Source organism: Pocillopora damicornis, chromosome 11, assembly GCF_964200805.1.
Source record: "Pocillopora damicornis chromosome 11, jaPocDami1.2, whole genome shotgun sequence".
Taxonomy (NCBI): Eukaryota; Metazoa; Cnidaria; class Anthozoa; order Scleractinia; family Pocilloporidae; genus Pocillopora; species Pocillopora damicornis.
Genome location: NC_142680.1, coordinates 1,484,668 through 1,509,704, shown reverse-complemented (window position 1 = coordinate 1,509,704; position 25,037 = coordinate 1,484,668). Strand labels below are relative to the sequence as shown.

General features: G+C 38.8%; 2 protein-coding genes and 1 long non-coding RNA gene across 4 annotated transcripts in view; 1 reads left to right on the top strand and 2 right to left on the bottom strand.

Moving 5' to 3' along the window:
* Positions 1 to 12,582, bottom strand: part of LOC113673000 (uncharacterized) — a 28,284-nt gene extending 15,702 nt beyond the window's left edge. Inside the window, exon 1 of the mRNA XM_089188323.1 lies at positions 12,350 to 12,582. The gene's annotated coding sequence lies outside the window, so the exon portion shown is untranslated. The remainder of the gene's footprint in view (positions 1 to 12,349) is intronic.
* LOC149037003 (uncharacterized) overlaps positions 1 to 25,037 on the bottom strand; it is an 81,396-nt gene that overhangs the window by 48,455 nt on the left and 7,904 nt on the right. Inside the window, exon 1 of one of the 2 annotated variants that reach the window (XM_089188293.1) lies at positions 12,350 to 12,373. The exons of the other annotated variant lie outside the window; for it this stretch is intronic. The gene's annotated coding sequence lies outside the window, so the exon portion shown is untranslated. Of the gene's footprint in view, positions 1 to 12,349; positions 12,374 to 25,037 lie in introns of those variants that run through there. 2 annotated transcript variants of the gene reach the window in all.
* On the top strand, positions 13,052 to 15,298 carry LOC149037005 (uncharacterized). Its single transcript, XR_016181352.1, has 2 exons — positions 13,052 to 13,569; positions 13,795 to 15,298. It is a non-coding gene; the product is annotated as an uncharacterized LOC149037005 (long non-coding RNA).

Genomic DNA, 25,037 nt, shown 5'->3' with positions numbered 1-25,037 from the left:
ATAATAACAGCTCTAAAGTTTACTTGTTGTTCTTCTCTGTGTCAGAGATCAACAAAATTTTTCTATACCTTGTAGGTCTGGTATAAAATTGTACTTGTAGTATAAAATGACAACCTTGTATCTTCGTTCTCTCCACCCCTTTCCAAGCTCGGTAACGCTTCGGACTGTGCATAACCATTTGCAGACGAGAATTCCAATGCACCTCTGTAATCGCATGTAGTTGCTTCTGTCTCTCGTGCAAATGTTTTCTCCGTTATGAGACGCACTTGACTCTGTTGGCACCACTGCTAGTTCACTAAAAAGACCGACTGAGGAATCGAGATGGCTAACTGTGTTGAAACGTGTTGCTGAACGCTTGTTGTGGTCAAGCCTTGTTGATTTGGGTATTGGTACACTGTGATCATCTAGGTATCTCTTATACTTCCTAATGTTATTGGCTTGTGTTGTTTCTCACCTTCGCCGTGAACATAACTCAAGTGGGTTTCGAGTCTTTCTTTCCTCGAAAACTTTCGGCCACAAATCGTGCATTCTTGTTCGATTCTTGTCGATTATTTCTACATAGAGTGAATTCACATCATTATTTATGTCATCATCAAAACATGAATCCAAGGTATCCACCATCTAAGAGAGGAGAACCGGTCAGAAGAGACAGAATAATGTTGCGCGCTTCTCTTGAGACTGCAATGGGTCAAGCCAGCGGATTCTCTTTGCTAAAAGGTCCACGTGATCATGCCCGTAATCGGAAACAAAGAAAACTCTATTTGGCGCTCATCTTTGAATGTACTTTTCATCGGTTAACCGCTCTTGCTTGAAGTTGTTTCTTTTCTCAATTGTTTTGCGTAATATAACACTTCTAAAGATTGATTTTATTGTGGTTTAATGGGAAAACGAGAACAGCGTGAGTGTTTTAAATGAAAAGAAAGTCGTTGGCGCCGTGAACTTAAAAGAAGCGACAATTAACAGTTGACATATCGACTGGTTCAAACAACGATCGAGTGGCCATTTAAAGCTAGGATTTTTAGAAGTTTGTGGTGAGTACAAATTGCCATATTCGTTACGTGATCAAAATCTTATCAAAGAATAGAAATAACGGCTTGAATTAATCTTACCTAACACTCAGCGCAACTGAAACTCAAATAATTCTGAGAATCGAATTGGTCGCTTGCATACTGCAGTTTCCTAAGCTTACACTTTACAATGAAATAAATCTATGAGTAAGGTTTCAAGATTACTTTAGTCACATTTGGGAACATTCTGACCTTGCTTTGCTTTGAAAAATTCGAATGAAGAGAGAGCAGACTTTCAATCAGTACCTTTGTCAAAATTTTGATAACATGAATTATTGAGGTTTTGTCTTTCTTTTATTCTTTGATACACAACAGCCAATTTTTTTAAACGTTGAGCCTTATTACACTGTAGATGGTCTGCTTAAATGATGAAGAAAAAGTAATATGCTGAGTTTTGCTGTTATTCTTTAAGAATGTTCGGTTAAGAAATTTGTTAATGAAACAAGTCAAACACATGCTGGTTCATTGCAAATAAATTATGAGATCTTTATCACATATAGTCTGTGTATTCATGTACTGTTTGAATCATTTATGATCAATAGCTTGGTAAGACAATGGGATCCCATTGGAGGTGTCAGTATGTTCTATAGCTAGTTGGAAAGTTTTGGACCCTCAGTGGATTGATGGGGTCTATAGCTCACCTAGAAAATTTTATCCTCTTAATTTTAAGATATCCTATCCAGTACATTTCATAAATCTGTGGTCTCCAGTGATAAACAGGATCCCTCAAAGGATTTTTCTGAAAGTGGGAAGCCATCTGTAATTTTATGCAGGGTCTAAACTGGGATTGGCAGGATCCCAGATGCAATCCCGCCTGGGATATGATTTCCCAGGTGGGAAACTATCTGAAATTTGAGGCAGGATCCTAAGACGGATTGGTGGGATTCTAGGTTTAATCCTGCCCGGGATGTGCTTTCCCAGGTGGGATGCTATTAGGAATTTAAGGCGGGATCCCAACTTCAATTGGCAGGATCCCATGTGGGATCCCATGCGGGATGTTCCATAATGCCAGGTGGGATCCCATGTGGGATGTTCCATAATCCCAGGTGGGATCCCATGCGGGATGTTCCATAATCCCAGGTGGGATCCCATGCGGGATGTTCCATAATCCCACCCGGGATGATCCATAATCCCACCCGGGATGTTCCATAATCCCACCCGGGATCCCATGCGGGATGTTCCATAATCCCAGGTGGGATCCCATGCGGGATATTCCATAATCCCACCCGGGATCCCATGCGGGATGTTCCATAATCCCACCCGGGATCCCACCTGGGACACACATGGGATCCCAGGTGGGATTGGCGGGATCCCAGGTGGGATTGGCGGGATCCCAGGTGGGATTGGCGGGATCCCACCTTATATTTTTACCTGGGTTGTAACCTATATACTGACCAAGCCTTCTTTTCAAAGTATTCACTTTGATAGAAATACCATGATATTTTACCAAAACACAGATGATGGTCAAAATCCTCTTTTAAAGCAATGCTCTATAGCAAATTTCTCATCTGCTGAAGTATCTACCTCTCTTTAGTGTGTCATTACTCATTATTCTCCAATTCTCTTCCACACTTGTGACAGAAAATCAAACTGAATATTCCTTGGCCTGTTTCTCACAAAAGCTATGACACCCTTAAATGTTATTCAAATGGTTTCTCTCTGAGGGGACATGACCTTTCTAATAGTACCCTGGTTCCAAACAAGATACATAAAAGACTCGCCTAGATATCACAGTGCTGTGGTAAGGAACACTGTTTGCTACTATGAATAAGAAGTTGGACACTCAAGTCTCAATATATGAAAAAAAAAAAACTTTCTGCTTCTAATGTTCACCTTACACATACCAATTTTCTTAATACTCTGAAGTTATGATATATACCATTTTCTATTTTCAAATTCAGATTATCTTTCTATAAAATTTAGTTTTTCTTTTCTCTTCACACAACCCCACAAGATTGCAGCTTAAAATATTATCGTTTATAAATAAAGGTCACCTATCTATCTATCTATCTATCTATCTATCTATCTATCTATCTATCTATCTCATGCTTGTCTATGATTTTGAACTGCAGCAAAGTCAGTAATGCATTGATCAATTTGAAGTTTCAACATCCTGTCCACCCTCCTAACAACCCCCCCCCCCCCCCAATTATTTACACTTTTGAAAACTTCATACTGTTAAAATACCTCCATATTAATAAAACATGTCTACTTTGCTGGAAAGACTAAATGGTTCTGGTTCAAATTCCTTATCCCACCCAGACAAGATTCAAATTCCCCAACTCCCCAGGAGAGAAAAAAAACCCTTTTCAGCCTGTTTTAGGTCAACAAGAAACTGGGAATCTGTTTTATACCAACCAACCCAATGACATAATAGAATTCTAAAACTAGGAGACATATCACTATATTTATGGAGTGGTTGGACACTAACATCCATAGAGGCTGAATCATTTTAAAAAGTTATTACATGATTTCAGACAAGTTCCCAGAGCTGATGTTTACGAATTCAATCCAAAGTAACTCAAATCAGCAATGTGAAAGGTGTGCATTTAATACACTTAACAACATAAAACAGGCATTAAACACCCTTTACACCCTAACATCAGTAAGCACATTCTCCATGCTGTTCTCTATACATTTCCTAGGTTCTAACAAGGAGAATTTGTTTAACGACCAAGAGCTTCTTTCGCTGGTGGTCATTTTCTTCATTCTCATTACCTTAATGTGTGATTCAGGGGTGATATTGTAAGGAGAATTTAGATGCTAGTCACCCTTAGGGGTTAAAGGGTTAAGGTAGGAAGAGAGAAAGGACCCTAGGAACAAGGTTGGGTCTTTCATTCCTGTAAAGGGATCTAATCACAATTTTTGATATGATGGTTTATTCTAGATATTTTGGTTTGAAAGCAATCTAGGAATTATGTTTGTTAGTGTAAGTCAGAGATTTATCACCTAAAAAAAAAACCGAGCAAAAACTTCAAAGATGAAACGGAGGCAAGGGAACAGGAGGGAAGCGAAGGAGGGTTCCATTGCTTCCATTTTACCTTCGCAAGGGGGAGGATACAGCTCAGGGTATGTCTAAAATGAGATGCAAATTTAAATTTGAAACAGATAAATAAAGGGGTAAGTTTCTAAAGAAACTGTGGTGCTGCGTCGGTGGGAAAGTATAGCAGGTAATTTAGTATTAACAACTGGGTTGAAAACGTAAATTAGCCACCGTAAAGGGTAAAAAAAGCTGACGTTTCGAGTGTTAGCCCTTCGTCAGATCTAATCGCTCTGACGAAGGGCTAACGCTCGAAACGTCAGCTTTTTTACCCTTTACGGTGGCTAATTTACGTTTTCAACTCAGTTGTTAACACTAAATTACCTGCTAAATTTGAAACACATTTCTCATGCGTGGATTAATAAGCATTTCAACTGAACGAAATTCCACAATACTAAAATTAAAGTGTTCCACATACGACGGCTAATCCATCAGTTATTCGGACAAGTGGATCGAAAACGTACACAATCCATGGTATCACGTTTTTAGGTACCATCTCGCTTACAACACCTCACATTTGTGAAGACATCCCTTGCGAACTGAATTCCCAGTTTTCTGGGAATTCCTAGGAATTCCTAGGAATTCTCAAAAATTCCCAATTATGCAAATGACCCTTGCAAACCGAATTCCCAGTTTTCTGGGAATTTCTGGGAATTCCTAGGAATTCCTAAAAATTCCTAGGAATTCCTAGGAATTCTCAAAAATTCCCAATTATGCAAATGACCCTTGCAAACCGAATTCCCAGTTTTCTGGGAATTTCTGGGAATTCCTAGGAATTCCTAAAAATTCCTAGGAATTCCTAGGAATTCTCAAAAATTCCCAACTATGCAAATTAACTCTGATTTAAAAAGCTTGGAATTACTGGGAATTTCTGGGAAAGGAAGACTCCAGTTTTGTGAGGACTTGGAATCCCTAGGAATTACTAGGAATTCTCAGCTTTATTTGAGGCAATTTTAATACCCTGAGGTCCACATAAATTCTAAGAAATTCTCAATACCTTGAATGTGAAGGTTTTAAGAAAAAGAGTAATTTCAGAGGCTTAAAACTTTGGCTCAATAAAAGGTATGCTATACAAAACTTACCAAGAGATATACATACATGTACATGTTTATAACTTAAAGATCATGAAATTTATTACTCAAACTAAGTTTTAGTAAATCTTGACATTAATATGGATTTTCTCATGAACCAGCTGTCAGTTATGTTAAATGGAAATTGCCAACTTCCACAATAATTAACAATAATTACATTGTTATCTTACTTCCCTAACCTACATTACTGGTTGCCTTTGTTAGAAAACCTTGGAACAGTCAAGCTCAGTTGCCTCAAACGCTGTCAGAGACTTTTTGTTGACAATACTTTTAGTAGAAATTTCATGCCTTAGACAAACAAATTCAACACCTAATTAATCTTTCTTTTTTCATGATTGTTGTTGCTGCTTTTTTTTTTCAGTTTTTTGCTCTATTTTCATGACTAATTGCTGTAATTTGTTTTGCTGTTTTTATTCTTACAAAACATTTTTGTAAGAAAAGGGGAACATTGACTACCTCTGTCCTGTCTGCATGCCAAATGTTTGCAAAGTGTGTGGATGATCCACAAGTATTGGAACTCTTACAAAAATGTTTTGTATATGTTCCAATACTTGTGGATCATCCACACACTTTGCAAACATTTGGCATGCAGACAAGACAAAGGTAGTCAATGTTCAATTTACTTTATTTGAAACTCTGATCTGAAAATATTTGTCAACAAGACTTGTTAGTAGTGAGAAGTACCAACCAAGTTTCCTTTCATAACTTAATTTCTTAAATGTCCCAATCACTGGATCTCCCAAAAAAATATTACATCTTTTTATTTTTGGTGCAAATTACAAGTCCTTCTTTATATAAAAATGAAAAGTGATAGTCACACTTCAATAATAACAGCTCTTAAGTTTACTTGTTGTTCTTCTCTGTCTGTCAGCTATCAACAAGATTGTTTTATACTTCGGGCAGTGCATAACTATTTGTGGACCAGAGTTCCAACGCACCTCTGTAATTGCATATAGCTACTCCTGTCTCTTGTACAAATGTTTCTCCTTTGTAAGACGCACTCTACTCTGTTGTCAATACTGCTTTAAGTTCATTGGAAACGACTGACTGAGGAATCGAGATGGCGGTGTTGGAACGTGTTGCTGAACGCTTGCTACGGTCAAGCTTTGTAGATTTAGGTACTGGTACACTGGGATCATCTATGTATCTCTTATACTTCCGAATGTGGTATCCTTCTTTTATAAGTATGAGGGTAAAAGACGATTTGTAGTCGCATTCAAAACTGTGATTGGCTTGTGTTATTTCTCACCTTGGCCATTAACACAACTCAAGTGAGTTTCGAGTCTTTGTTTCCTCGACAACTTTCGGCCACAAATCGTGCATTTGTAATACGATCGATTCTTTTCGATTATTTCTACATAGAGTGAGCTCACATCTTTATTTGTATCACCAAGCTCTCCATCTTCTAGACGCAGAGAACCGGTCGGAGAAGTCAGAATAAAGTTAGGCGCTTCTCTTAACACTGCAATCGGCAAGCCAGCGGATTCACTTTGCTAGCCAATTACAAGTCCTAAAAGATCCACGTGATCATGCCCGTGATCGGAAACAAAGAAGGCTCCATTTGGCGCTCATCTTTGAATGTACTTTGGATCGGTTGATCGCTTTTCTCAACTGTTTTGCTTAATATAACATTTCTAAAGAGAGCTTTTATTGTGGTTCAATGGGAAAACGAGAATAGCGTGTGTAACGAGAGCACACTCGGAGATCACGTGCACCTCAGGTGACACATGATACAGCGGTCGATGTTATCTAATCGCAAAAGGTTTTAGATCACATATATCTACATGAGAACGCACTTAGTTTACAAATAAAGACTGTTCGTTACCTAGAAATCGTGTGTTTATGCTAGAACGAAACATGGTACCAGGAGTGTAGCCTCTTCGACACGATGACTACTACACCACCTCAAGATTCAGCGAGTGTTCAAGCGCCGACGCCATGCTATGGAATACAAAGCAATTTACCAATTCCGTCGCGATTGAATTTGGCAGGAAATATTTCAGAAAACTGGAAGAAGTGGAAGCAAGTGTGGGATTCGTTCGAAATCGCCTCACGTCTCAACCAGCAAGAAGATAAATACCGTGTAGCTACTTTCATTACCTGCATTGGAACCGAAGCCCTCGAAGTCTACAATGGTCTTCCGTTCGAAAATGAAGAAGACAAGAACGTAATGAATACAGTTCTGGAGTTGATGGAGAGGCATTGCATTGGCCAAACAAATGTCATTTACGAGCGATACTGCTTCAATAATAGAAAACAAGAAAGCGGCGAATCATTTGACACGTATCTCACAGCGCTCAAAACTCTCGCGAAAACGTGCATTTTTGGTCCGCTCACCGACGAATTAATTCGTGATAGGATCGTCTGTGGAATTTGTGACACGGGAACTAGGAAGAAATTACTACAAGAGCCCAAATTAAATCTTCAGAAGTGTATCGATGTATGTCGATCAGCCGAAACAACTGCATCGCAAATGAAAGTCATGAGTGGAAGAGAAGAAGTCAACGCACTCAACCACAAAGAGAAAAAAGACGGCAAAGACGCCAGTCCTAAGTTAGTTAATTGCAAATACTGCGGCAGAAAACACGAGAGATCAAGAGATAAATGCCCAGCGTTCGGAAAAGAATGTGCGAAATGCGGCAAAACAAATCACTTCGCCAAGCTATGTAAACAGAAACGTGGTGGGCGACAACGAAGAAAAGAACGGATTCACCGAGTGCGAGACGCAAAAACTTCGCAGGATTCGAGCGATGAAGAGTACTGCTTCACGATTTCATCCGAAAATCTGGAAGAACAAAGTGTCAAAAGTGTCAGTAGTCAACCCATCAAATCGAAAATCTTCGCAACAATGGAGATCAAAGGTCATCCCGTTCGTTTTCAAGTCGACAGTGGCGCCACCTGTAATGTGATAAGCAAAAACGATTTACCGAACGAGTGCCCGATCGCGCATTCGAAACAAGTCCTCAGCATGTTTAACGGATCGAAAATGGAAACCATCGGTAAATGTCGTGTTAATCTGGTAAATCCCAAGGTTGATGAAGAATGCGAAACAGAGTTTGTTGTTGTCAATAACGACTGCACGCCACTGTTGGGTTCCAAAACGGTGCAGAAAATGAAATTAATCAAAGTGCGTTACGAGAATATCTCATTGGTACAAGAAAAGACTGAAGCAATGGGCCTAACGATGGAACAAATAGCAGCAGATTTCCATGACGTTTTCACTGGAGAAGGAAAATTTGAGAAGAAACTTCACTTAGAGTTGGACACAACCATTGAACCAGTGAAACAGCCTGTTAGAAGGATTCCAGTGGCAATGAAACCCAAGTTAAAGCAAGAGCTCACTCGTCTCGAAGAACTTGGTGTTATAAAAGCAGTTGACACTCCAACAGATTGGGTCTCAAGCTTGGTACTTGTTAAGAAGCCCAACGGCAAGCTTCGCGTGTGTATCGACCCTCAGCCACTAAATAAAGCTTTGAAACGCAGCCACTACCCTCTTCCGGTTATCGACGATCTCCTGCCGGACTTGTCAAAAGCTAAAGTCTTCAGTGTGTGTGACGTTAAAAACGGGTTTTGGCATGTCGAGTTAGATGAAGATTCAAGCTATCTAACAACGTTTGGCACTCCATTTGGTCGGTACCGGTGGCTGAAGATGCCATTTGGCATATCACCCGCACCGGAATATTTCCAACATCGTTTGGATCAAGCCATCGAAGGCCTTCCCGGTGTGCGCACAGTTGCAGACGACATCCTCATCTCGGGTGAAGGTGACACTGTGCAAGAAGCAGTGAAAGATCACGACAAAAAACTCATAACTCTACTTGAAAGGTGCCGCGAAAAGGGAGTGAAACTGAACAAGGAGAAGTTCAAGTTGAAGATGACAGAAATCCCCTACGTTGGTCATGTGTTAACAAGAGATGGGCTAAAACCAGACCCATCCAAAATAGACGCCATCAAAGGCATGAGGCGACCAACAGATGTGAAAGGTGTACAGCGGCTTGTTGGTCTAGCGAATTACCTGACGAGATTCTTAAAAAAGCTGGCAGACATTTGCGAACCTCTTCGACAGCTAACGCGCAAGGATGCAGAATGGCACTGGAGCGACGTCCATGAGAGCGCCTTTAAGAAGATCAAAGAAGCAGCTTCCCAAGCACCTGTCCTCCGATACTTTGATCCCACCAAAGAGACTGTACTTCAATGCGACGCCTCGGACACTGGACTTGGAGCTACGCTTTTACAAAATGGTCAGCCAGTGGCATACGCATCGCGATCCCTGACGGATACAGAACGCAACTATGCGCAAATAGAGAAAGAACTGCTAGCCATAGTGTTTGGAGCCGAGAAGTTCAACCAATACACTTATGGTCGCAAAGTGATTGTTGAGAGCGACCATAAACCACTTGAAGTTATTTACCGCAAACCCCTCGTGGCCGCCCCCAAGCGTCTACAACGAATGCTACTTCGCCTGCAGAAGTATAACCTCGAAATTGGTTTCAAGCCAGGCCAGCACATGTATCTGGCAGACACACTCTCTAGAGCACCCCTTCCCAACACCACATCGCGCGATGAAGTGCTAACCATCGACAAAGAAGTTGAAGAAATACATATGGTCGAGTTTCTGCCACTCCGCAAAGCTAGCCTAGACAATATCCGTAAAGAAAGTCTGCGAGACAGCACGATGCAAGCACTTCAGAAAATCATTCGAGAAGGGTGGCCTGAGACCAAGATTGATCTCCCAAATGACGTCACGCCATACTTCAACGTTCGTGACGAGCTATCAGCGCAAGATGGAATTATCTTCAAAGGAGACAGATGTGTAGTTCCAAAATCCCTCAGACCAGAAGTCCTATCCAGAATCCACCGATCACATATTGGCGTGGAAGGATGCTCGAGACGCGCGAGAGAAAGCGTTTTCTGGCCAGGAATGAACACAGCTGTGAAGAACTTTGTCAGACAGTGTGAAACTTGTCGAACCTTTGAGATCTCCCAGCAGAAGGAAACACTCCACCCACATGAGGTACCTGACCGGCCATGGTCCAAGGTTGGTGTTGATCTGTTTGAGACAAACAACCGACGTTACCTCGTGACGGTAGATTATTACAGCAACTACTGGGAAGTCGATAGGTTGGAGTCCAGTACAACATCTAAAGCTGTTATCTACAAATTGAAGCAACACTTTGCAAGGCATGGCATCCCGAACACTGTGTTTACCGACAATGGCCCACAGTTTGATTCGGATGAATTCAGGAGATTTGCTCGAGATTGGGAATTCAATCATTTAACCTCAAGTCCCGGACATTCGCAGTCCAATGGTATGGCGGAAAGCGCAGTCAAGACTGTGAAAAGGCTTATTAAGAAGGCTAACAAAGATGGAACAGATCCTTGGCTCGCGATCCTCGACCACCGAAACACACCCTCAGAAGGCATGAAAAGCAGTCCAGCACAACGACTAATGAGTCGTCGAACAAGGACCCTACTCCCAACAAGCGAGAAGCTCCTTAAACCCAAACTCGCCGAAAATGTCCAAGAAGAAAAATGGAAGACAAGAACCAAGCAGGCATTTTACTACAATAGAAACGCTCGAGATTTGCCACCACTGAAAACTGGAGACTCAGTGCGCATTCAGCCCACAAGCAACCCCAAGGCGCCCTGGAAGAAAGCCACTGTTCAGGAACAGGTGAACATGCGATCCTACAAAGTCCTCACAGAAGATGGCTCTGCCCTTAGACGAAATAGAAGGCATCTGAAAGCAACTACAAAAGAGTCTCACACGCCAACAACCCAGATGCCCAAGCAGACAGAACTTCCCTCGCCATCTAAACACATTGAACAAGAAACTAACGCCAGTGGTCACTCCAGCTCAGAAGTAGCGAAGCCACAGGAGCCAGCGATCGAGCAGCCTGCGACTGATCTAACATCGCAAGCTTCCAAAGGCAACCAGACTCGCAGTGGTCGAATAACGAAGCCCCCGTCCTATCTGAAAGACTTTGTTCGTTAACCTGAGTCAGTGTCATGAGAGACAAAGACATTAACGGACTTGACTAGTTGATTCTTTTGGATAGTGGTTTTGATTTTTTTGTTTCTCATGTTTGTTTTGATTGTTCCGTTGTTTTCGTTTTGTTTCTTATGAAAGAAAGGATGTAACGAGAGCACACTCGGAGATCACGTGCACCTCAGGTGACACATGATACAGCGGTCGATGTTATCTAATCGCAAAAGGTTTTAGATCACATATATCTACATGAGAACGCACTTAGTTTACAAATAAAGACTGTTCGTTACCTAGAAATCGTGTGTTTATGCTAGAACGAAACAGCGTGAGTGTTGTAAAAGAAAAGAAAGTCGTTGGCGCCGTGGAGTTAAAAGAAGGGACAACAGTTGACATATTGACTGGTACAAACAAGGGTCGAGTGGCCATCTGTACATAGGCGGCCCAAGCTCACGTCTCGAGAAAAAGCCAACGATGAATTCATGAACGCGTCACGCGTTGTGTGACTCGGTGTTAAGTTACGGGAGGAACCGTTGAAAATTTGAACACGTTATAAGGCATAGTATGGGGAACGACATATGGTCGATTTATAACGATAAATATTTCGAAATCTGAATATTTTACACGTAAAATCAATAAAAACTTACTCATGCCCTGTGTATCCGTCGTAGTTTCTAGCGATTTCTGCTGTTTTAAGCTTGCTTTACCATCACTGTTAACCACTGTTAACAATTCCTAGGAATTCCTAGGAATTCCAAAAGCCATTTCGCAAGGGATGCAATGCAACGAAGGCACAGACAATGGAAATCCAGGGACGAAGAGCACATTTTTTAACGCACACTTTTAACGAACTTTAAATTAGGAAAGTTTAGCAAAATTAGATACATCCCTAATTGAATGGACTTCTTCGGAAGAAGTAACCTTGAGCTAGCAAAGAAGAAAAGCTTTACGCGAGTTTCCGGCGACGCAAACGTTGCAAACTCAGCACATTTGTAAGGCGCCACGAACGCTGGAATCTTAGATTTCAAATTTGCATGTTTTCTCACGATAAATAGCTCAAGGACAACCTACACATTTGAAGATAACATTAGGGGATCTTTATATCTGAAAGTGACAACGAACAGGTCCTGAAACGCACAAAAATCGTACTTCCTCAATCGAATACCTTTGATCACTGAAGCACATGTAAACTTGATTATTGCCACTGGTTTCTGCTCCCAAAAGCCTCCTAAAGGAATAACCACAAACTTCGCCGGTGAACCAATCACTTAAACACATGATTACGAGGTGAAAAATATTGAACTCAGCCCATGATTGACGCAAACGCTCCCTCGCGAGGAAGTCAACTCAGTCAAAGATAGACTTTCCGTATTTATGGGAAGGGAATTATATGGCATTGGGTGTGGGTGGTTTTAAATTACTTTAGTCACATCACAGGCGGCCCAAGCTCACGTCTCGAGAAAAAGCCAACGATGAATTCATGAACGCGTCACGCGTTGTGTGACTCGGTGTTAAGTTACGGGAGGAACCGTTGAAAATTTGAACACGTTATAAGGCATAGTATGGGGAACGTACGTACGATGGCCCACAAGGGACTCGCTGCAAAGAAAAAGAAACGCTGCAAACAAAAAACAATCGCTGCAAACAAAAAAGTAAACGCTGCAAACAAAAAAGTGAACGCTGCAAACAAAAAAGTGAACGCTGCAAACAAAAAAGTGAACGCTGCAAACAAAAAAGTGAACGCTGCAAACAAAAAAGTGATCGCTGCAAACAAAAAAAAACAGATCATGCGTGCGCATTATGCCCGAGGGACTGGATAGAATTTTGCTCGTCTCCAGAGCCTACGAGTATTTCCCTCCATTTTTCAACATGATCTCGAGACCGAAATTACGATTATCGTTATTTCTAAATTGGCACCAAATTTATGGATATAGTAATTTCGTGGCACTCTTTACCAATCCTCTTTACACGTGTTAAATAAAGAGAAGGACTCGGTTCCACTGTCTTACAACATTCAAGATGGCGGAGGAAAGGGGTAAATGTGCGTTCAGTTGTGATCAGCATGATCTCGACACCAAAATAACGATTACCGTTATTTCTAAATTGGCCCTGAAATAACGAATATCATAATTTCAGTGCATGTCTGAGACCTTCGGGCTCGAAGCTTGGGAACTAGTATTCAGGGAAAGATAAAATGGCGGCTTACGGCGGCGAAGGAAATCTCAGTAGTTTAATATTTAGCGTGAAAAGGCTTGGGTGTTGTGATCTGGTTCTCAAGTAAAAAAAAAATCACGGTCTGCAATGGCCCTACCACCTTTTGAACAACAAGAAAACATTGAAACGGTGGTAAAAAGCAGCAAGTTTCGAAGTCTAAACGAAAGATGGGTAAGCTGAGTTTCAGTCAAATATCATGACATTTGGGATGTAATTTCGATACCGAATAAATAGTTCTACATGGTTATACACGCATAGGATTCTGTTGTGTTCACGTGAAGGCCATTTCAGCCATTCCTGCCACTTGTAAGTGGTAGGAAATAAAAGATATGTATAGTTGTTTCGTATTGAAGCCCTGTGAAATCAAAAATTTGATTTATTTCTTCTTTGTTTTAGGTGGTCATTATCCATTACTTTTGGAAGTCGATGCTGATGAGAAAGAAAAAATGTTTATGATTATTTCTTCTCTCAAACATTTTACTATTTAGGTACCAAATAATCTTGATATTGAAGATCATTGCATCCATTATGAAAAAATTACCCTTGATTGCTTTGTCAACTGGAATGTATAATGTAAGATACCTTGTGATTTGTGGGATTTTCACAAGTAAACTAGAAATACTTGAAGAGGGTAATGATGTACTTAATGCAGAGCATTTGGTACAAAGTCTGCTTTGCTGTAATCTACCTGAAGGTGCTTTTTATATGCTAGTAAGACTTGCACAGCCCAGTCAAAATGTTTTTGAGTAGTAGAAAAGCTGGCCAAACCTCTTCCTGAAAAGCAGTCTGAAAAATGTGAAGTTAGCGGAAGGTACTTCATTGTAGGCGGCCAAATTGTAAGCTGCCAGCCCATTTTGAGTGAGCAGTAAAACTCAAGATTGGCTATTTTAGCTAATTTTATTGAGAACCAAATTCCCAGCAACGGGCACAATTTTACTGGGCTATTTGTTATTTAACTACTTAGTAATATTCTTATTAAAATTTACTGCATTCCTCTCTGATAATTTGCTGTTGATTGTATGCTGTATATAGCTTATGATTTGTGTGATTTTCACAAGTAAATTAGAAATACCTGAAGATGGTAATGATGTACTAGATAATGTACTTGATGCAAAGCTATTTTGGTGCAAAGTGTGTGCCTTGTCTGTAGGTGATTTTGCATGCTAATAAGACTTGTAATTCAAATAATACACATCAGCTGGAGTGGGAATATTAAAAGAAAAATAATAATATTTAGCTATACCAAGTTCTGGTTTTATGTCCAAAGTGTGTGCCTTGTCCATAGGTGATTTTGCATGCTAATAAGACTTGTAATTCAAATAATACACATCAGCTGGAGTGGGAATATTAAAAGAAAAATAATAATATTTAGCTATACCAAGTTCTGGTTTTGTGTCCAAATTAAGCACTTAGTTGAAGATCACTGCACTGCTCAGGTCCAGAAGGCTGAAAGAGTACTGTCTGCTGTTAGTTTGATTTTTGTCATTTCTATTGATTTATTTTATTTATCAATGTTTCTTTGAATTGTAATTCATTGATCTCTTTCAATAGTGCAGGTTCGCTCATGTAACCTAATCTCCCACTTATGTATGTATGTATGGATGAGCTCAGTCAAAATGTTTTTGAGTGGAAGGCAAGCTGGTGATAGTAATAGGCAGCAAAGGCTGAACCTTGTCTTGAATGGAAGTGTGAAAAGTGTGAAGTTAGCGGCAGCTATATTGTGGCAGGCAGCCAAATTGTCAGCTGTGGCACATTTTGACTGGGCTGATTGTGTGTAGTATATATGTGCACTTCTTTTAGGGTGTTAAACAGGTTAAAGTACCAAGAAATCCTCTGTGATAACTTGATAATTCAAGATGTAAAAATTTTAAATAATAAGGTAAAGCTTGATCATTCTTAAGAGTTTCCATTTGTTCTGGAAATTTGGGGGAGGGTCAGGGGAGCATTATTTATACATAAATAATGTACATAAAAAGTAAAAAAAAAGGCCCAAGGTAAAATCCCAATTTGTTTTAAGAGTTAATTTTATTAAGAGAAAACCCTGGATATAGCTTGGGATTTGTGTGATTTTCAAAAATTGTTAGGAACCTTGTTAATTTTCAGCTTCAAGAACACAAGTACATAATCTTTAGTGCAGCCCTCTTTTCTCCCCGCCATTATTCTAATTTTTTTTATCAAGTTTCCTTTTTCTTGTGTTCAATTAATTTATTGTCTTTACAGGTGAAATTTTAATATCTGCTAGCACAATTATCTCTGCTAAGAGTGTCTACCATCACTCTTGCCGGTCTCAAGCCCAAAACGCTGCAAACTAGCTGAAACTACATGTATTTCGTAAAATTGCAATGAAATCTATCTAAAAACACCAAAATCCGGCAGAACGCACGAGTTTTTGCCAAATTTTACGCAAAAGTTGACAAAAGCGCTCAATTCGACCTGAAAAACACTTTTTTTTTTTGCAAAAATCAGCCTATTTTACATTCAAAAGCACGATGTCTTTAACAAAATAGGGATACAATCCATGTGAAAACACTTATTCCAGCTAAAACGCAGTGTTCTCAGTAAAATTTGGGGAAAAAACGCGTAAAAACCGTCAGAAACACGACAAATTGGGCTGATTTTACCCACTTTTTGTGTAAATAGCTGCCAAAACCCTCTAAACTAGCTGGAACTACATGTTTTTCACAAGATCGCCATAAAATCTTGAAACGTTGCTTTAGGGACCTTTATGCCTCCAAAACGAGTTTTTACTTTAAAAAAAATGGAATGAACAAAGATGTTAAAGGGGAAAAAGCTGTGAGAAAGGAGAAGTTTAGTGTTGCTGTTTGATATGCCGCCCAGATATATCAATTTATTAATTTAACGCCTTTAGCCGTGGGCAAAAGTTTTTCTCTAGACTAAGAGGACCCTCCCTATGTTGACGAACCTCAATAACTCGTTGATTTTACTGTTTTTACACAGATTTGATTTTAACCATATTCGCCAAAATAACTGCCAAAACACGGCAAACCAGTATCTCGGCCAAGAGCGATATTGGCCATTTCACACATCCTTATTAGATACGAATTTTATTAAAGATTGTCATTCTAGCATATGTTGGCTAGTTACCACAGGTTTCTTGATTTTCATGGGAAAGTGGCATTGGTTGGTACCATGACCAATCTCCTCGACTTTCCCATGATTTTCATAGGATGTTAGCGACCCATACTTCGAACCTCAGTTGTTTTTTTTTTTTTTTACATTGGCGCGAGTTTCACAACTTTCTTGTGGTTTGGCATTGACTCAGAGTTCGGCTTATTTTTATGGCTAATCCATCGGCGACTTTCTCATGATTTTCTTGGGTTCTCAACAGTGACACGCACTTTGGAACCATAATTTTATAAATATGTCAACACTGGCAAATACTGCTAAAATCTACACTCTACTAAACTCCATGTACCACAATATCCACACAACTGCGTGTGCCTACTTGAAAATCCTAACCCTAACCCTAAAACTATCCAGTTAGCCTAGTATTGTATTGCTGGTTTGAGTGACTAAACTGGCTCAAATGATCCAGCTGCTTAAAAATCTAAGCACAGAGTAAGTTTAAAAGATTCAATTTTGTAAGGTTTCGAAACAGTTCCAAAATTAACATGCACATAGCTCAGTGTAAAACATCGAAGCTTCTAGGACTTCTTATGATTCCTACGAACGTACACACCTAATGCACGTCAATTTGCCTTTGTTGTCCTCGAACGATCACGTCTTCATGCTAACGTGGTGTAAGAACTGTACAGCACTTTATAAATATATGTTTTACTTGACGGTAAAAGTTTGAATCCGTACAAGGAAACGTAACGGAAACAGGCGATGATAATATTCCGTTGACAGAAATGCAACGGAAACGTGTCGTCATATTTCCGTTCAGGAATCATAACGGAAACATAACAGGTCCAAGGAAGAAGTGAATGATGTGGAAACATAGAGTTTCATTTTTCCGAATTACGGAATCATGCTATTTCGTCCTGTGCTCACTCTAACTCTGTGCTATCCTAAACCTAACCCAAACCCCAAACCAATCCTAAGCTATGGTAAAGGGTTTAAGTCAGGGTTGAGGATAGGGTTAGGGCAGGAGCCCATTACCTGGTTAGGGTTAGAGTTTGGTTTGCTTCGGATCAGAGGGGTTTAGTGTTACAATCAGGGTTAGGGCTAGGGTAAAATTATGCTTAGAGTTAGCGGGGTTTAGTGTTAGAATTAGGGTTAAGGCTAATAATAATAATAATAAGTCTTTATTAAGCACTCTAAACAACAAACGCTAGGATGAGGCTATGCTTAGGGTTGGCGTTAATATTTTTCTACAAGCATTCAATTGCAGGGTTTTTGGTATTGTGTTTGTAAATTTCAGTAACTACTTGAAAGTTTACTGAAAAACAAACGATAGGCCGACTGGTACACTTACAGGATAGATAGAGAAGGTTGGGGTTAGGGTTAGGGTTAGGGTTAGGTCTAGGTTAAGGGCTATAGGTTAGGGTTTAGGGTTTAGGGTTAGGTTTTAGGGTTATGGTGTGGGGCTAGGGTTAGGGTTAGGGTTTAGGCTTAGTGTTAGGGTTAGAGGGTCTGCGGTTGAGGTTAGGGCTAGGGTGAAGGTTTGGGGTTAGGGTTTGGGGGTAGGGTTAGTGTTTAGGGTAAGGGTGTAAGCCTCTTCAAAAATATTTTTAAGAAGATTTTGTCACCTTTTTCACTTAAATAACCACCTGAAGAATTTTGACCAGTTAGATTATTTGAAGCGGTTGGATTAATTTTGATTGGGGTTTAATAACTTTTAGTAGTTGGATGATTATTTTTACCAGTTGAACCACTGTAATATGCTGGATCTTTTTAACTAATGTTACCATCCTTACCTGAATTATTTGAACCAATTTCACTGGTTACACATGCATTATCCAGTTAGACCATTTCAACTGGTTGGATTATTTAAACCAGTTTGTCCATTTTAGATATTGGCATCATTTTATCAAGTTGGATCATGTTAACCAGTCGCACCATTTTACTAAGTGAGATCGTTTCTTCCGATTGGACCATGTCACGTATTTAAAATCTTTTCACCGTTTAAACCATTTTATCTTGTTTTGGCTGGTTGGACCATGTTAACCAGTTGCATCATTTTGACTGGAGTGAAAAGTTCCGTTCTTAACCCGAGCCCTAACCCTAACCCGCAGTTAGGGTTAGGGTTAGGATAGCTCGCAGCTAGAGTTAGAGCTTGGGTAGGGTGGGATTATGATTAGGCTGAGGGTCACAATTTTTTCTGAAAACATCCAATTTTTTTTTGGTATTGTGTTTGGCTCTAAACTTTAACAACTACTTGAAAGTTTGCTTGAAATCAAAATATACCATTTTTTGCCAAAATAACCGCCAAAATGCGCAATTCGGGCCTTTTTATCAATTTACACTTGGTTTAAGCTTGGTTTTTGTGTTTTCCCACAGACTCTTAAACTATTTTGCTGAGAACATTTTTTGCAGCATTTTTAAAACTGAAATAAGCTTATTTTTGTAAAAAAAACAAACGTGTTTTTCAGTCGAATTTAGTGTTTTTGTCAACTTTAGCGAAAAATTTTGCAAAAATCGTACATTTCTGCCGTATTTTGGAGTTTTTAGACAGATTTCGTCGCGATCTTGTGAAAAACATGTAGTTTCAAGCTAGTTTTCAGTGTTTTGGCAGTTATCTTGGCAAAAAATGGGTAAGTCAGCGCAATTGTTTTTTTTTTTGGTTTTTAAGGTTTTGTTTGCCCAAATTTTACTGAGAACACTGTGTGTTAGCTTGTCTCCATTGTTTTTTCGCAGATTCTATCGCTGTTTTGCTGAAAACATAACGTTTCAGCTTGTTTGCATCGTTTTTGGTCGTGAAATAAGCTAATTTTTGCAAAAGGAAAAAACCTGTTTTTCAGCCCAAATTGACATAAAGGATACAGAGGAACATTTGCTTATTGCCTTTTTTTTTGTCCTTACTCATGAAGTTGATTTTGGCATTTCAAACAAAAACTCTGCTAGAGCATTAATTGAATGACATATCATGCACTTACTTTGAAGCAAGAACACTTTTTTTTTAATTCAGAAAAATACCTTTTTATTTTTTTTAAGGACTGCTGGATATAACCTGTACAACCAAGATGAATTTACATTCATTATTTGTCATAACTTACACTAAATTAGAAATTCAAGTATGAAATGAGGGTACTAGCCCTTTAATAGTGTTCAAAATTTCCATATGCAGGGGTACTTGTGGCTACTGGAGAAGAATCAGTCTTTAACCCTTCACCCCCCCAAGGGAGATAATAAGTACAGATATCCTCTTCCCTAGGGGCAACTAGCTCAAAAGCGAGTGATCTCAAGGGCCCTCCAAAAACGTTTTCTACAGCAATAACTAAGCTCTACAGAAGCACACTATGCAGACAAAAGGTGTAAGAGAATCAATGAATTCTTTAATTCTTGGTCCCTCCCAGGCCAACCTATTGTACAAATCTCATGACATCTGTTCCAGTTTCATCAGTCAATTTTTCAAGCTTCAAGCTTTTCCTGCAATTATGTACTTGTTCTTGAAGCTGAAAACTAACAAGGTTCCTGTAAATTAAGTTTACATAACAACCTAACAATTTGTGAAAATCACACAAATCCCAAGCTATATCCAGAATTATGCTCTTAATAAAATAAACTTTTAAAGCAAATTGGGATTTTGCCCTAGTTCTTTTTATTTTTTTGTTACTTTTTAAATACATTTGTATAAATAATGCTCCCCTAACTCTCCCCAAAACTTTTAGAACAGATGCAAACTCTTAAGAATGATCAAGCTTTACCTTATTATTAAAAATTTTTACATCTTAGACTACCAAGTTATCACAGAGGTTTTTTTCGGTACTTTGACCTGTTTAACACCTAAAAAGAAGAACACATACATAACACACACACAATCAGCCAGGTCAAAATGTGCTGCAGCCAACAATTTGGCCACCTACAATGAAATAGCTGCCAATTTCACACATGTCAGACTTCTATTCAGGACAAGATTTGGCCTCTGCTGCCCATTACTATTGCCAGCTTGCCTGCCACTCAAAATTTCAACTGAGATTGTACATACATACATGTGGGATTAGGTTACACGAGCGAACCTGCACTATTGAAAGAGGTCAATGAATTATAACTCAAAGAAACATTGATAAATAAAATAAATCAATAGAAATGACAAAAATTAAACTAACAGCAGACAGCTTTTTTTTGGCCTTCGGGGCCTGATCAGTGCAGTGATCTTCAACTAAGTGCTTAATTTGGACATAAAACCAAAACTTGTTATGGTTAAATATTATTATTTTTCTTTCAATATTCCCATTCCAGCTGATGTATATTATTTGAATAACAAATCTTATTAGCATGTTAAAATCACCTGAGGACAAGGCATACACTTTGTGCCAAAATTGCTTTGCATCAAGTATGTTATCTAGTACATCATTACCATCTTCAGGTATTTCTAATTTACTCTTGAAAATCACACAAATCATAAGCTATATACAGCATACAATTGGCAGCAAATTATTAAAAAGGAATGCAGTAATCTTTAATAATAAGAGTAGCTAAATAACAAATAGCCTAGTCAAAATGTGCCGGTAACCAGGGATTTGGCTTTCCACACAGAACATTTGTTAGGCGTCTAGTCTGGACAAGGTTTGGTCTCTACCTTCTGTTACTATAGCCAGCTTGCCTACTTCTAAAAAACGTTTTGACTAAGCTGAAAAAAATGTTTGAGAGAAAAATGGCCACAACAAGCCCACTTACTGCAAAATAAGAAACATAAAAGTAACACTTCAAATTAATACAGAATATAAGCCTTGCAGGATTTGGCTCTCAATAAAATTAGTTAAAATAGCCGATCTTGAGTTTAACTACTCACTCAAAATGGGCTAACAGCCTGCAATTTGGCCACCTACAATGAAGTATCTTCCACTGACTTCACACCTTTCAGACTGCTTTTCAGGATGAGGTTTGGCCTCTGCTGCCTATAATTACAACAGCCAGCTTGACTACTACTAAAGAACATTTTGACTGGGCTGTGCAAGTGTTACTAGCATATAAAAAGCACCTTCAGGTAGATTACAGCAAAGCAGACTTTGTACCAAAACACTTTGCATTAAGTACATCATTACCCTCTACAGGTATTTTTAGTTTACATGTGAAAATCCCACAAATCTCAAGGTATATTACATCATACATGTTGACAAAGCAATCAGGGGTACATTTTTCATAATAGGATGCAATGGTCTTCAGTATCAAGATTATTTGGTACCTAAATAGTAAAATGTTCGAGAGAAGAAATAATCATAAACATTTTTTCTTTCTCATCAGCATCGACTTCCAAAAGTAATGGATAATGACCACCTAAAACAAAGAAGAAATAAATCAAATTTTTGATTTCACAGGGCTTCAATACGAAACAACTATACATATCTTTTATTTCCTACCACTTACAAGTGGCAGGAATGGCTGAAATGGCCTTCACGTGAACACAACAGAATCCTATGCGTGTATAACCATGTAGAACTATTTATTCGGTATCGAAATTACATCCCAAATGTCATGATATTTGACTGAAACTCAGCTTACCCATCTTTCGTTTAGACTTCGAAACTTGCTGCTTTTTACCACCGTTTCAATGTTTTCTTGTTGTTCAAAAGGTGGTAGGGCCATTGCAGACCGTGATTTTTTTTTTACTTGAGAACCAGATCACAACACCCAAGCCTTTTCACGCTAAATATTAAACTACTGAGATTTCCTTCGCCGCCGTAAGCCGCCATTTTATCTTTCCCTGAATACTAGTTCCCAAGCTTCGAGCCCGAAGGTCTCAGACATGCACTGAAATTATGATATTCGTTATTTCAGGGCCAATTTAGAAATAACGGTAATCGTTATTTTGGTGTCGAGATCATGCTGATCACAACTGAACGCACATTTACCCCTTTCCTCCGCCATCTTGAATGTTGTAAGACAGTGGAACCGAGTCCTTCTCTTTATTTAACACGTGTAAAGAGGATTGGTAAAGAGTGCCACGAAATTACTATATCCATAAATTTGGTGCCAATTTAGAAATAACGATAATCGTAATTTCGGTCTCGAGATCATGTTGCCATTTTTCCAGCATGATCTCGACACCAAAATAACGATTATCGTTATTTCGAAATTAGCCCTGAAATAACGAATAGCATAATTTCGGTGCATGTTGAGACCTTCGGGCTCGAAGCTTGGGAACTAGTATTCAGGGAAAGATAAAATGGCGGCTTACGGCGGCGAAGGAAATCTCAGTAGTTTAATATTTTAGCGTGAAAAGGCTTGGGTGTTGTGACCTGGTTCTCATTCTCAAGTAAAAAAAATCACGGTCTGCAATGGCACTACCACCTACTACCACAACAAGAAAACATTGAAACGATGGTAAAAGCAGCAAGTTTCGAAGTCTAAACGAAAGATGGGTAAGCTGAGTTTCAGTCAAATATCATGACATGTGGGATGTAATTTCGATACCGAATAAATAGTTCTACATGGTTATACACGCATAGGATTCTGTTGTGTCCACGTGAAGGCCATTTCAGCCATTCCTGCCACTTGTAAGTGGTAGGAAATAAAATATATGCATACTTGTTTCGTATTTTAGCCCTGTGAAATCACAAATTTGATTTATTTCTTCTTTGTTTTAGGTGGTCATTACCCATTATTTTTGGAAGTCGATGCTGAAGAGAAAGAAAAAATTTTAACGATTATTTCTTCCCTCGAACATTTTACTATTTAGGTACCAAATAATCTTGATACTGAAGATCATTGCATCCTATAATGAAAAAATTACCCTTGATTGCTTTGTCAACTGGAATGAATAATGTAATATACCTTCTGATTTGTGGGATTTTCACAAGTAAACTAGAAATACTTGAAGAGGGTAATGATGTACTTAATGCAGAGCATTTGGTACAAAGTCTGCTTTGCTGTAATCTACCTGAAGGTGCTTTTTATATGCTAGTAAGACTTGCACAGCTCAGTCAAAATGTTTTTGAGTAGTAGACAAGCTGGCTGTAGTAATTATAGGCAGCAGAGGCCAAACCTCTTCCTGAAAAGCAGTCTGAAAGGTGTGAAGTTAGCGGAAGGTACTTCATTGTAGGCAGCCAAATTGTAAGCTGCCAGCCCATTTTGAGTGAGCAGTAAAACTCAAGATTGGCTATTTTAGCTAATTTTATTGAGAACCAAATTCTCAGCAACGGGCACATTTTTACTGGGCTATTTGTTATTTAACTACTTAGTAATATTCTTATTAAAATTTACAGCATTCCTTTCTAATAATTTGCTGCTGATTGTATGCTGTATATAGCTTATGATTTGTGTGATTTTCACAAGTAAATTAGAAATACCTGAAGATGGTAATGATGTACTAGATAATGTACTTGATGCAAAGCTATTTTGGTACAAAGTGTGTGCCTTGTCCGTAGGTGATTTTGCATGCTAATAAGACTTGTAATTCAAATAATATACATCATCTGGAGTGGGAATATTAAAAGAAAAATACAGAAAGAAACATTGATAAATAAAATAAATCAATAGAAATGACAAAAATCATGGTTTTATCTCCAAATTAAGCACTTAATCGAAGATCACTGCACTGCTCAGGTCCAGAAGGCTGAAAGAGTACTGTCTACTGTTAGTTTGATTTTTGTCATTTCTATTGATTTATTTTATTTATCAATGTTTCTTTGAATTATAATTCATTGATCTCTTTCAATAGTGCAGGTTTGCTCATGTAACCTAATCTCCCACATATGTATGTATGTATGTATGTATGTATGAGCTCAGTTGAAATGTTTTTGAGTGGAAGGCAAGCTGGTGATAGTAATGGGCAGCAGAGGCTGAACCTTGTCTTGAATGGAAGTGTGAAAAGTGTGAAGTTAGCGGCAGCTATATTGTGGCAGGCAGCCAAATTGTCGGCTGTGGCACATTTTTACTGGGCTGATTGTGTGTAGTATATATGTACACTTCTTTTAGGGTGTTAAACAGGTTAAAGTACTAAGAAATCCTCTGTGATAACTTGATAATTCAAGATGTAAAAAATTTTTAATAATAAGGTAAAGCTTGATCATTCTTAACAGTTTCCATTTGTTCTGGAAATTTGGGGGAGAGTCAGGGGAGCATTATTTATACATTAATAATTTACATAAAAAGTAAAAAAAAAGGACCAAGGTAAAATCCCAATTTGTTTTAAGAGTTGATTTCATTAAGCGAAAACCCTGGATATAGCTTGGGATTTGTGTGATTTTCACAAATTGTTAGGTTATCATGTAAACTTAATTTACAGGAACCTTGTTAATTTTCAGCTTCAAGAACACAAGTACATAATCTTTAGTGCAGCCCTCTTTTCTCCCCGCCATTATTCTAATTTTTTTTATCAAGTTTCCTTTTTCTTGTGTTCAATTAATTTATTGACTTTACAGGTGAAATCGTAATATCTGCTAGCACAATTATCTCTGCTAAGAGTGTCTACCATCACTCTTGCCGGTCTCGAGCCCAAAACGCTGCAAACTAGCTGAAACTACATGTATTTCGTAAAATTGCAATGAAATCTATCTAAAAACACCAAAATC